Source organism: Synchiropus splendidus, chromosome 13 (assembly GCF_027744825.2).
Source record: "Synchiropus splendidus isolate RoL2022-P1 chromosome 13, RoL_Sspl_1.0, whole genome shotgun sequence".
Classification (NCBI taxonomy): Eukaryota; Metazoa; Chordata; class Actinopteri; order Syngnathiformes; family Callionymidae; genus Synchiropus; species Synchiropus splendidus.
This window is the reverse complement of record NC_071346.1, coordinates 17,781,294-17,794,790: the sequence shown is the minus strand read 5'-3', so window position 1 is coordinate 17,794,790 and position 13,497 is coordinate 17,781,294.

The following is a 13,497-nucleotide window of genomic DNA, read 5'->3' as shown; positions in this document are numbered from 1 at the left end:
ATGTGGATGGCGGCGTGGAGTCGACTTAAGATAGAAATGCTGAGGGACAGATGGGGTTAGATATTGCTAAGAAATGAAAATGGCAAGGGAAACATGCATTACCAGAAGAGAGAGGAACACATGACATTACAAGTGTGGGGAGAGGAGGTCACAGGAGTGCAGACATCCGCCAAAGTGAGAGGTTGTTGAGGCCAAGGCAGCCGCTTATATTGAGTTGTATGAGACTGCATAGTAAGGGAGGAAAGATGGATGTATTCAGGACAGGGAGAGCAGATAAGGATGTGGAACAGGTTGGGCTGATCAAGTACAGGGAGGGAAAAGTATCATCAAGCAAAGAGAGTGTGACAGAAGGATGGAACTTTTGGGAACTGATGAATGGAGGGTATAAGAGAGAGAGGAAGACAAATAAAAGGTGAGATCGAGGTCCAGGTAGTTGAGGAAATTGGCATGATGTAAGGGGGGAACTCTTAAAAGGTAGATGGCCCAGACAACAGAGAAGGTGTGGAAGTTTTAAGGAGAATAAGCAGTGAACTTTCCAACCAGCTTGTTCAGAGGGATCAAGTTGATGACTCACGTCATGGAGATGTGAGAAACAGTCTTTGATGAGAAGTCAGCATTAGTGAACAGCAGTATGGTTTCATGCAGAGAGAGATTTGACATTCACACTGAGGATGTTGATAAAGAAATATAGAGAAAGGAAACATGTACAATATGAGGACAGCGACAATGAATAAACATTCAGATGATGTGGTGCTGTTGGTTTATTTAGACTCAGACCATTTTGCTGTGATTATGTGGTTTGGACTGCATGGACTGCAAGTGCATAACTATACACATCGAAATCTCAGATGAAATCATGCGATGAATTGTGAGAAATAATTATGGGATTTTTTTAAAAATTGTAGATGAGTTTGCCCAAATGATTCCAATCATCAACGCTTACTCATAGCATGGACACATAAATAAACCTTTATGTACTTCTCATATATTATATTCTAATCGTGAAATCTGCTTAATCTAATACAGAAACCATGTTCAATTCAAATTTATGTCATAATGATAAGTGTTTTTCCTGATCATTTTCTATTTAATATCAGAACAATAACTAGCATATTGAAATATACGCGATTTGCCGTCGAAGTCATGGATTGTTTTGGTTATTCGTTGATTATACCTCACAAAAGTCCAGCATGAGCTCTGCCCTGAGACAATGCTATCTTTGATGTTTTAAGTAAAAACCACTTTGTTTTTGGTCACGTTTCAAATGGGACATTGATCTTTTTGGTGTGGGTCAACTGTTTGCATTCTGGGGTTACTAGTGGCTACCAAAGAGTCAAAATATTATCTGAGGTTACACAAGTTCATGTAACTCTCAATGGATTAGTGATTATTTAAAAAAAAAAAGAAAAAATCCTTTTTAGGTTTAGGACATGTTTGTCGCAACAGTTGGTCTCTACCAATGATTTAAATGATTGTTTATTATTGCAATGATGTAATTTGATTAAACATAAAACCACATACTACTATATAAATATATGTATATATATATATATATATATATATATAACATATACTATATATATGATAGTTGAGTTATACAATGATATTTGTGGTTTATGTTTTGACATCATGATCAAATCTGAAATTAATTGACAGTCTGTTACAATTTTATCATATAAAAGATAACTACATCACATGAAATTCCAAGATAGCGGATGGTTTATTCAGCGTTTTTCAAAGCAGTGCTGCCATGGTGGGTGCAGTGGGGTGGGTTCCTCTTCCCACACACTTATAGCAGAGACGCTGTAATAATCCCTAGAGATATTTTGCCATATTGACCACCCCTTTCTGGAGAGATTTGAAACAAATACACTTTCTGCAATTTGTTTCTGCAAATTACACGCCAAAATAGCCAAGTGTCTGTGGCAACAGTTTTTTTGTTTTTTTTTTTACAAAGTAAAAGGGATTTTCTAGAGGACTTTTGACAAAGCACAAGTGTGCTTTGGCCGAGGTTCCTTTGGTGGTGTGCCTTGGGATTTTGTATGGCGTGCCATAAAAAAGGTTGAAAAACACTGGTTCATATAATGCATTGGCCAAATGGATGGACTATGGCTTGCTTGAGGGATTTGCTGAAATTCTGCAGCGGAGCATTGCAATGGATGACATCAAGATTAGCACGAGAGGATGAGAAGGATTTTGAAAGACATTGGGCAAGACATGTACAGACAAACAAGTCAGACATCCAGTCTTGAAGTTGCTTCGTTTCTAATTGACTAGAGGGTCATGCAAAGACCAAGGGATACAAGCTTCATCATCCCCAGTTTCATGGCTAAGGGCAAAGATCATGAACAACTATGTCCACACCCACTAGAAGAGGGCCAGGGTTGCTGCCTGTCCAGCTGGTGCGTGCGGGAGTAGTGCTGGGAGGGGACTAACTCATCTCCTGAGATCACCAGTACCCCTCTTTTGTTGAGTACCATATTTGTGCATCGTTGTCCAGTCATACGGAACCAACTCCAAAACCAAATGACCCCAAGATCCAACAACTCCTATATGCAATATGATGTTGGATCTAGTGTGTGATGACTAGGATAAAAGTTCAAACCTTTTTATTGTGTGTGAATATCGCATCACATTCTGGGGTCCACTTAAATTACACATTTTTGCCTGTGAGGTAGTGAAGCGACGCAGCATGTTGAGACACAAACTGTTATATGTGCAAGGGCCACAAGAGACTGTACTCCACACAGTGTTCTAGGGGTAAGCGAATCTCTCTTGAAAGACCAATTGCTTGGACAACAAATTTGTTGTGATGCCATTGAGCGGTGTTGCCAAATAAAATCTACCACATAGTTAATGAACCAAACAAAATAAAACATTTTCGACAAAAATCTTCAAGTAGCAACCCGACAGCATGTCACATGTTGATTTGACTTAAAGCAACAATGCGTAACACCTTTCTATAACTGATGCAAACTTTGTGTGGAGAAGGACAGGTCTTCCAAGACTACCTCAGGACATGTCTAGAACATTGGCCTGTGGTGTTTACACTGTGGGTTTTTTTTAGAGCAAGGTACAGAGAAGCTCAGGAGTTTACACTGGTCTTTGTACTTCAAGAGAAAGCTTCCCACAGTTCCTCAGAGAAGAAGCATGCGAGGGCCACTATGAGGACAAAAAGTGGTGAGCTATGCAGCAGGAGTTAGGCAAGGTTTCAAGTGGATCCTAAGATCACACCGGGAATGATGTGATGTGAGGAGAAGCTGTGGAAGTATGAGCTGGAAAGGAGAGGAATGAAGCTCCAGGTGTTTGGACATGAGACCAAGTGTTCTGAGAGTCCACTGTCCTGTGGGCTTCACTGTCAACACAGGGCTGCTCTTTCATGTAGAATTATGGAATCATACCTGATCAAATGACACTATACTTTAAATGTTCTCTCATGAATCTTTCCCTTGTGTCCTCAAAGCTCCAGAGTTGGACTCAGTTGCATATTGTTAATGTTTGTTTGTTTGAATTAAGAGAATTAGTAGTAGCATTAGCATGGCCGCCATGTTTATAGTCCTTCAAACATATTTTCCTGAACAGAGACACTTTTTTGTATGCAGGCTGCGGTGAAACACGACACATGTGGTTTATACAGTTGGGTGTGACTTGTTGATGGCAGAGCGGTGTTGTTATGGACGTCCTTGAAGGTGAAGACGACCTTGTAGTCCACACCTAGACCTGACAGACAGTGGTGGGGCAGTGACGAGAAGTAACATGGCAGTGGAAGTGGCCTGGATGACAGTGATGCTGGTGTTCAGGTCCAGATCAGCTGGCAGACCAAACACACTCACACCAGGGTGGAATCCCAATGGCTGCAGTGTGATCGAGCACTAAAATGGTTTATATTTACATCGGGGCCGCACAGCTTACCTGTTCAGAAGTAGGTCCACTGGTTTGTCTGTCCCTGTGCTCCTTGAAGCGCTTTAGTAGCCGATGGCAATGCCTGTTTAAAAATGAGTTGACCGTGCGTTCATGTGCCTGCATGAAAGTGAACATGACTTGCTCATGTTCTAACACAATTATGGTTGTCTGATGTATATTTTATTGCACTGTTGAAGCGTACAGTAAACCTAGCTGGCCAAACCGATTAGCCACGATAATAATAATAACCGCGCAAGTCATGTTAGTCTATAAATTGTGGTAAAAAAACAGTGTTTGTACCGGACTTGTGAGGCATTAGTTGTGCACTGTGGTCAAGTGAGCCACGATCTAGCCCCTCCGATACACTGTTGCGCGAATACTCCAGTGTTTACGGTAGACTGCAAACTAATGGAGCAGAAAGTTCTAAAAAAAGTTGACAAAAAACGGTGTCCATATTCTTGTACAGCAGGTAAAGCACTGTACATAAGCATTCATACATTTTTACTGTAGAAAAATTGATTTATTGTAAAGTAAGTGCAATGGATTGCTGTTCACATGTGTTTCGTGACATATTTCATTCATAAAAAACGATCCTTCAGAGTTTTTTTTTTTTTTTTTTTTCACGGAAGAATCCCATGAGAAACATCACAATGATGATGTCCGTTGCTCGTGGAACTGTAGTGCATTCCACAGTGCATGCATTCCAGCCGGCAGCCGGATATGTGAAGGAGATGGACCCCTGATGATGGCGACATCTTACAGATTTATTTCTCATAACTAAAAGATAGCAGTTTGTTGTCACCTAATCAGTAAATGTTCAAACTTTCCCCTTTGCTTCATTCAGAAACATGCAGTCGAAATAAAGTTCTAATTATCTGGGTACATCGGTCTTGCAGCTGCTTCCGCCTCTCGCTGGATCCTGCCTCTCCTCACTGCCTGCATGGCGGAATTCCATAAATGCTTCCAGAGTTGCCTTTGTATAAGCTGGACAGTGTTGTGTATATTGCCATCTGTGATTACATTTTTCACTGTTTCACCACGGTCTGTCCTCATAAACGAACATGGGCTGGGGGGCGGGAACGGAGACCCAGACACACTAATTTACCTGTTGCGCCGCCAAAAGCAAATGTTCTCAACTTACCTGCAGCTGCTTTACTGCAAAAAGAACACAGGACTGTGGGCTGAATGAAGGAGTCGAGGAGCATGTATGACAGATTAATGGTTACCAGAATCACACTCCAGTTCTGAATACTTGGAAAGTTCTGTTCTATCGCCCAGCAGGCAATGTCTTCCGCCGTCAAGTTCCAAAAGGAGATAAGTAGCTGGTGACCAGGGGTTTATGTTTATCAACATCCTTATCAGACCACTGCAGCTCCTGTAATAACATGTAACATGTTTTTACCTTGAGAGATCCGTTCCACAGTGTTCCATGTTTACGGGGGCAACATCTCGTCGAGCATTTGTCTTAATTGTATTTTGTATGTCATTCACAGGTATGTGTCATTATTCCTCAACAATATACATTGTTTGTACATCTTCTTTAGTTTGGGACCATCACATTGCCCTGTGAGAATGCCTCAGAAAGGAGCTACAAAGAATGGAGGATCAGAAAGTCATCGTAAAGGTCACAGAACCTACTGCATGGGTCAACTCAATGGTGGTAGCCTGTCCAAAGACCAGACTATCCACTGCCTACCCCTGATGACATCACGTCTAAGTTAGCTGAGCCTGTTATTTGAGTGTCATGGATGCAAGGTCGGGCTATTGGTCAATAAAATTGACAGAGCAGTCATCCAAATTGACCACGTTCAACACTGTGTTCGAGATACACAGGTTTCTCTGCTTACCATTTGGACTGATATCTGGCCAGGATGAATTTCAGCGGCGAGTCTTGGCATACTATGGACCCTCACAAAGAGCTCAGGCTACAAGTAGATGCGTCGAAGTATGGGCTGGGTGCTACCCTCAATCAAGATGGAAAGCCCATTGGATATTTGTCAGAGTCGGTGAGCGAAAGTGAAGTCAACTATGCGCAAATTGAGAAGGAACTGTATGCCTGTAACGCTTCCACCAATATGCCTATGGACGTCACATCATTGTGGAAAGTCACTCTAGTCCATCATGAGAAAGCCACTTGCAGCAGCGCCTCCCAGATTACATCGTCATCGTTTGAATCATTTAAGAGGTGCGTTCATGATGTGACAATAAACTTAACTGACACATGATTTTCACTTCCCTTCTTTGAAAAGGGATGAAACAGACAATGCAAGGTTACAGAAATAATTTTCTGAAACGCTTGCACATCAGTTCCTGTGTGACTTGAATGAAGTTCAATTAAAATAAGGGATGAAAGTCAACAGGAGCCAAAATCTATTTTCAGTTTGACTTTTAAATTGTTAAACAAGACTGACAGTTTCCAGCAATACAATTACATTAAAAAACAAACATGGGACATCAGTTTCATTTTTTTTACAAAGTGCAATCCAATCTTTTCGTCCTCCACAGAAAGGAGATGTCATGAAGGATGAATTTCAGCGGCGAGTCTTGGCATACTATGGACCCTCACAAAGAGCTCAGGCTACAAGTAGATGCGTCGAAGTATGGGCTGGGTGCTACCCTCAATCAAGATGGAAAGCCCATTGGATATTTGTCAGAGTCGGTGAGCGAAAGTGAAGTCAACTATGCGCAAATTGAGAAGGAACTGTATGCCTGTAACGCTTCCACCAATATGCCTATGGACGTCACATCATTGTGGAAAGTCACTCTAGTCCATCATGAGAAAGCCACTTGCAGCAGCGCCTCCCAGATAACAGAGGATGATACTTCAGCTCCAAAGGTATGATTTCACCATTGTCCACATATCAGGCAAGAATATCCCTGTAGCAGACACTATCTCCAGGAAACCGTTATCTGACCAAGATGCCAGCCTAAGCGAAAGGATGGAAATGAGGGTACACACAGTTTTTCACAACTTAACTGTCAGCAAGGCAAAAGGTGGAGAGGAAGGCCAAAGAGGAGATTTATGGATGTGGTGAAGGAGGACATGAGGTTTGTAGGTTTGAGAGAAGAGGAAGCAGAGGACAGGGTGAGATGGAGGAGGATGATCCGCTGTGGCGACCTGTAAAGGGAGAAGCCAAAAAGAAAAAACTGTCAGCGATGTCAAACTCAAACAAACCAGAGCAGAGACCATGAATGATCCACAAGTCATGCTCCTGAGAGAGACGATCAAATCAGGTTGGCAGAAAGAGAAGAGAATGTGCCCTCAAAGCTTAGCAGACTATTGGAAATTTCAGGAATGAACAACATCATCTTTCAGGCCACTTAGGGATCGAAAAGTGTAAGCAGAGAGCCTATGACATTATTTTCTGGCTAGGCATGAACCAGCCTATCGATGAAATGGTCGGGATGTGCCATGTGTGCATGACACACAGGCCCTCTAACACAAAGGAGCCCATGATCAACCACAGAATTCCAGACAGACCATGGAAGACCCTTGCAACATATCTCTTCACCTGGAAGAGTGAAAACTTCATTGTCACTGTAGACTATTACAGTAGATACTTTGAACTTGAGAATCTGCTTAGCACAACTGCCGCTGCTGTAATACCAGAGTGCCAGAGACAACTGTCCTCAGTTTGCTAGTCAAGAGTTCCCAAGTGTTTGTCAACACATGGGAGTTCACTCACACAACAACAAGCCTACATTATCCTCAAAGCAATGGACTTGCAGAGAAGGCAGTTCATATCACAAAGTCGCTCATGGAAAAGGCTAAAATGGATGACAGAGATACATATTTGGGTTTACTTGAATATCGGAATACAACTTCAGATCACCACCCTAGTTACTGATGAGTCGTTGTCTGCGCTCGATCCTGGCCACCACACACCACCAGATGCAGCCCAATGTTGTCAGCCAAAGAGATGTACATGCCAGGAGAGTTCGTCAGCAATCTGCTAGGCCGAGGGTACCACTACTAGCAGGACAAAGCATCCGCCTTCAGGAACATGACCGTTTGGAACCGGCAGTTCTCATCAGACCAGCTGACACGGACAGGCCATACCATGTCCGTACACCTGATGGCCGTGAGTACAGATGTAACAGAACGATGAACCTGTTGTACTGTCAATAAAGTATAACTACTTTTAATTCAGTGGGTCATCCAGTTTCTTAGTGACAAGAAACCCCAAGAACAAGACACAGACAATCCAAGAGAGCCCAATCTTACCCTTTCAACTTCCAAACCTTTGGAGGGCGACCTAATGTCAGATGAGAATGGATGGTCCCCTCTACTTGAGTCAACGCCCCGGCAAAGTTCGTATCCGGCCAAGGGGTCACTACCATCAAACTCACCAGATCCGGGAACCATCTATTGCCCAGATCAGAGAGACCCTGCGTCCCCACAGGGTACAACAGTGGTAACATCAGCCACAGAGGAGGAAAAGCATACATAAGACCTTTTGGCCAGGTTGGATGTGCCAACATATCTATCCCCTCTATGTTGTGGAATTGTCTGACCTGATCAAGACCTGCTGTCCTGTCAACAGATGAAAGAAAAATGATGAAGGACCTTCTCCATCCCTCTGGGAATCAATGCACTCTATTTTTCATTCATGGTGCTAGGATCATCCAATCGTCTAGATAGGTCAGAATCCTCATCCCCGAGCCCTCTAGAATGGGTCTCAACCATTCAGAATTCCTTGGAACGGGAAAATATGGGGGGTAAAATCCCGTTTCCACTGACACTGCACCCTTCTCCAGGAGCTATGACACTTCCAGGCGAACTAGGAACAGATCTTCAAACTCCCGTGAAGCTGGAGGCTGATGGCAGAACATTTTGTGGAACAGAACTGACGCCTAGTGGTGATATTTGTTAACTGCACTCGGTCAACATAAACGTTTTTTTTGTCATCGTTTGAATCATTTAAGAGGTGCGTTAATGATGTGACAATAAACTTAACTGACACACGATTTTCACTTCCCTTCTTTGAAAAGGGATGAAACAGACAATGCAAGGTTACATAAATAATTTTCTGAAAGTCAACGCTTGCACATCGGTTCCTGTGTGACTTGAATGAAGTTCAATTAAAATAAGGGATGAAAGTCAACAGGAGCCAAAATCTATTTTCAGTTTGACTTTTAAATGTTTTGACAACAGGACTGACAGTTTCCAGCAATACAATTACATTAAAAAACAAACAGTTTCATTTTTTTCACAAAGTGCAATCCAATCTTTTCGTCCTCCACAGGAAGGAGATGTCTTTGTTGAACAATTGTTCAGTTAACCATTTCTTAAAGTTAACCTCCCCCCTAGTTACTTGCTCTCATGTCTGTCACCGTCACTGTTTTGCATCTTATTCTCCTCGGTCTACAAAGTTTTTTCCTTCACCACTTCTTCATTTGTGCCTCTCCAAAAACAATCTTTTGACACTTTGAGTGTATAGTTTTTATCTTCTTTCTCTCTCTCTCTCTCTCTCTCTCTCTTTCGGCTTCTCCCTTTAGGGGTTGCCCCAGTGGATCATTTTCCTCCATTTCCTCCATCTCACCCTGTCCTCTGCTTCCTCTTCTCTCAAACTTACAAACTTCATGTCCTCCTTCACCACATCCATAAATCTCCTCTTTGGCCTTCTTCTCCACCTCCTGCCTGGCAGTTCCAACTTCAACATCTTCCTACCAATGTACTGGCTATCTCTCCTCTGTACATGTCCAAACCATCTCCATCTCGCCTCTCTGACTTTGTCTCCTAAACACCTGACATGTGCTGTCCCTCTGATATGCTGGTTCCTGATCCTCAGCATCTTCATCTCTGCTACCTCCGGTTTCCAAACCATACAACATTGCTGGCCTGACCACTATTTTGTACACTTTCCCTTTCATCCTTGCGGACACTCTTTTGTCACATCACACCTGACACTTTTCTCCAATGATTCCATCCTGCCTGCACCCACTTCTTCACCTCTTCCTCACACTCTCCATTGCCCTCGACAGTTGAGCCTAAGTACTTATAATCCCCCACCCTCTCTATCTCTGCATCCTGTAACTTCACCTGTCCACTTGGGTCCCTCTCATTCACACACATGTATTCTGTCTTACTGCGGCTAACTTTCATTCCTCTCCTTTCTAAGACATACCTCCACCTCTCTAGCTTATATTCCACTTCCTCCCTGCTTTCACCACAGATCACAATGTCATCTGCAAACACCATCAAACATCAAGGGGCTTCTTGTCTAACCTCATTTGTCAACCTGTCCATCACCATGGCACACAAGAGGAGGCCCAGAGCCGAGCTTTGGTGCAGCCCCACCTCCACCTTGAACTTCTCTGTGACACCTGCAGCACACCTCACCACCGTCTTTCACCTGGCATACATGTCCTCCACCACTTGAACATACTTCTCTGCCACTCCAGACTTCCTCATACAATACCACAACTCTTGGCACTCTGTCGTTCGCTTTCTCCAGGTCCACCAAGACACAATGGAGCTCCTTCTGACCTTCTCTGTACTTCTCCATGATCATCCTTAAAGCAAACATTGCATCTGTGGTGCTCTTTTTTGGCTTGAAGCCATACTGTTGCTCACATATGCTAACTTCTGCCCTTAGTCTACTTTACACTACTCTTTCCCACAACTTCATTGCATGGCTCATGAGCTTTATCCCTCTTTCATTGCCACAACACTGGACATCCCCCTTGTTCTTGAAGATGGAACCAGGCCAGCAAGTGAGGGGTTTCTAGTGGGGGTGAATCAAGTCGATATAAAGTTGATATCACAAAGAAATTGAGTGAAAAAGGGGATGTCAAAAGAAGTAGGTCAAAGCATATGATGTCAATATAATGCTTATATCAAAAACAAATTGAGTGGTAGGATGTGCTTGAGGTCAGGCTATATGCGTCTGTGTGCACTATGGAGTGGGAGAAATGGTCTATGTGTTTGTGACAGGGTGCATTAGCACGATTGTCTTTTTGTTCATGAGGACAGAAACACTGGAATAAAAAAAGTTTATTGTCGTGTGAGGCCATATGTGTTGTGGTGTCACAAATCCCTGGATGTAAATCCACACTGTAACTGGTTTATGTCTTCATATGAGGCCCTTTTTATAACATGTTGATATCAAATCAATATAAAGTTGATATCAAAAACAGATCGAGTGATAGGATATGCTTGAGGTCAGGCTGCATGTGTCTGTGTGCACTGTGGAGTGGGAGAAATGGTCTGTGTGTTTGTGATGGGGTTCATTAGAGCAAGAGTCTTTTTGTTCAAGGGCTCATGAAAGAGTCTGTGAGGCCCTGTGTCATAAGATTAGGCGTCAGCAGAAGTGACCCCAAGCAGCATTAGGTGTAAATCTTATATCTATCAGTTGGCAAAAAGCATCAAACTTGAATAAAAATTATAATAACAAAAAGAATAAAATCAAAAAACCAATTAAATGAAAAAATGAATCATGTGAAGCATGAATTTAAAAATACAAAAATGAATCATGCTCATTCAAACATGAATAAAAATAAAAAATGAATCACAAAAATCAAACGTTAATAAAAAAAATCTAAAAACTAATAAGATCAAAAATTAATCGTGTGGAGCATGAATTGAAAGAAGAATATATTTTAAAAAATCATGCTCATTCAAGCATGAATAAAATTAAACGTGCATAAAAATCCCAAAATGAACAAAATAAAAACAAACAAAATAAACAATGTCAAAAATAAAAAATAACCAATAAAATAAAAAAATATCAAAATTAAAAAAATGAATCATGTGAAGCATGAATTTAAAAAAAATAATCATGCTCATGTGAAGCATAAATAAAAAAAAGATGTATAAAAACAGAAAAAGATGTATAAAAATCAAAAATGAATCATGCTCATGGTCTTCACATGAAGTCTATACGCCAGAGTGTGAGGACATGTGGGTCTGTGAAGAATATGTGTGTGTGCACTGTGGAGTGGGAGAAATGGAGGGTAATGTAACTTTAGCAGAAGCGACACCAGGCAGGATGCAGTAAGTACCTAAAGGGTAACAGGTGTCATCACAGGATGATGGTAAAAAAAAAAAGCGCTCATGACCCCTCCCTTTTCTTTTAGACCATGCCTAATTCCCACGCATGCCATTCCCTTTGACCTCCTTTGTAACATGTGTACTGCGTGTACTGCGTGTACTGCGTGTACTGTGTGTACAGTGCACAACTATAAAACGTCATCACCCAAGAAGACGGATTTTTCATTACACTCGTACACAGTGCGGGAACTCGGACCGACCATGAAAGGGAGAAAACGTCTAACATCCACCTATCCAGGCCCCACTTCAACCGTGAGCTCGGAGGCTGATTTCATTTCTATTCCATACTGTGTCAGAGATACCTTATTCCCAATCCATCAATGAGAGACCTGCGTCTGAATCCGATTCAGATGATCTGTATTTTACAAGCAATACATTTCACTGCCTCAAACGTTTGTTTGTGACAACAGCCAAATGCACTAGCAGCAGAAACATATTGCGACATGTTACTTTTAGTATTGGGCATGTATTGTATTTTACATTTTTTTAAAAGTAACTTGAGACTATTCAGTGCCAGACAACTAGTGTAGAAACGTATAATTGTCAATACCTCAAATTGAATTGTGTGCAAAAACAAGAAGATACGTTTTCTTTGAGAACTCACACGCACTCACGTGCATCAAATTTCAGACTTTCCATTCTGACTATAAGACAACAAGTCATTTTAGTAGGCACAAGTGATGTTTCTAATTGTCTTAATCTTTTCTTTCACATTAAAACTTCACATAAAAATGCAGGATAGTTTGGCTTTGTTTTTGTGGTTTGCTTACACAAATTGTATTCAGAATCCTGAATTAAAGCCTCATGCTTTCATTCAACCATCTACGATATGATAAATAAACAAATGCTTATAGACACTGGATAGACTTTCATTCATTAAATCATTTCTCAAATAAAAAAAAGAAAAACTTTTCTCTTCTGTCAAGAACTTTTGAATTTTGCCTACCAGTTACAAATCCAATTCTAAATTCTGAACTAAAGCCTGCGAGCACGTGCAGATTTAGCCACCCATTTTTCCAAGAAATGGTTACAAGCGTTTCCATTCAGCCATTGTTTCTTTGACATGTAAAGTTTTTTTTTTGTCTGTCAATTCTCACTGACAAACAACAAATTGCAGGGTTGACACAGTAGCTTCTGAAATATCTCCAGTTTTTATATATTCAGTGGTCCAGACTTTCTTTATATATCTTCAAGCTGCAGAGTATTTTATCCTCTTCGTTTATTTACATTCACAAATCCAGTTGTATGAATCATGTAGAAGCCTTTCAACAGCTAAGCTATTTAGATGTTAATCTCTCGATGAGGCACTGAGACCTGCAGATATATAGTTTTTATTCCATCCATCAGTCGTATAAGTTTTAAAACTGCAGAAGATGGGATATGCAAATATAAAATAAAAAGAAAAATATATACGAGAATCTACTTCTCTGCTAATCGACATGAGAGGAAATAGAAACTCCTTATGAAGAATACTGGAAGAAGCCTGTAAAAAGAAACTACTGAGCGCTTATCCAGCTTTTCGCATCGAGGGGAGACAACGC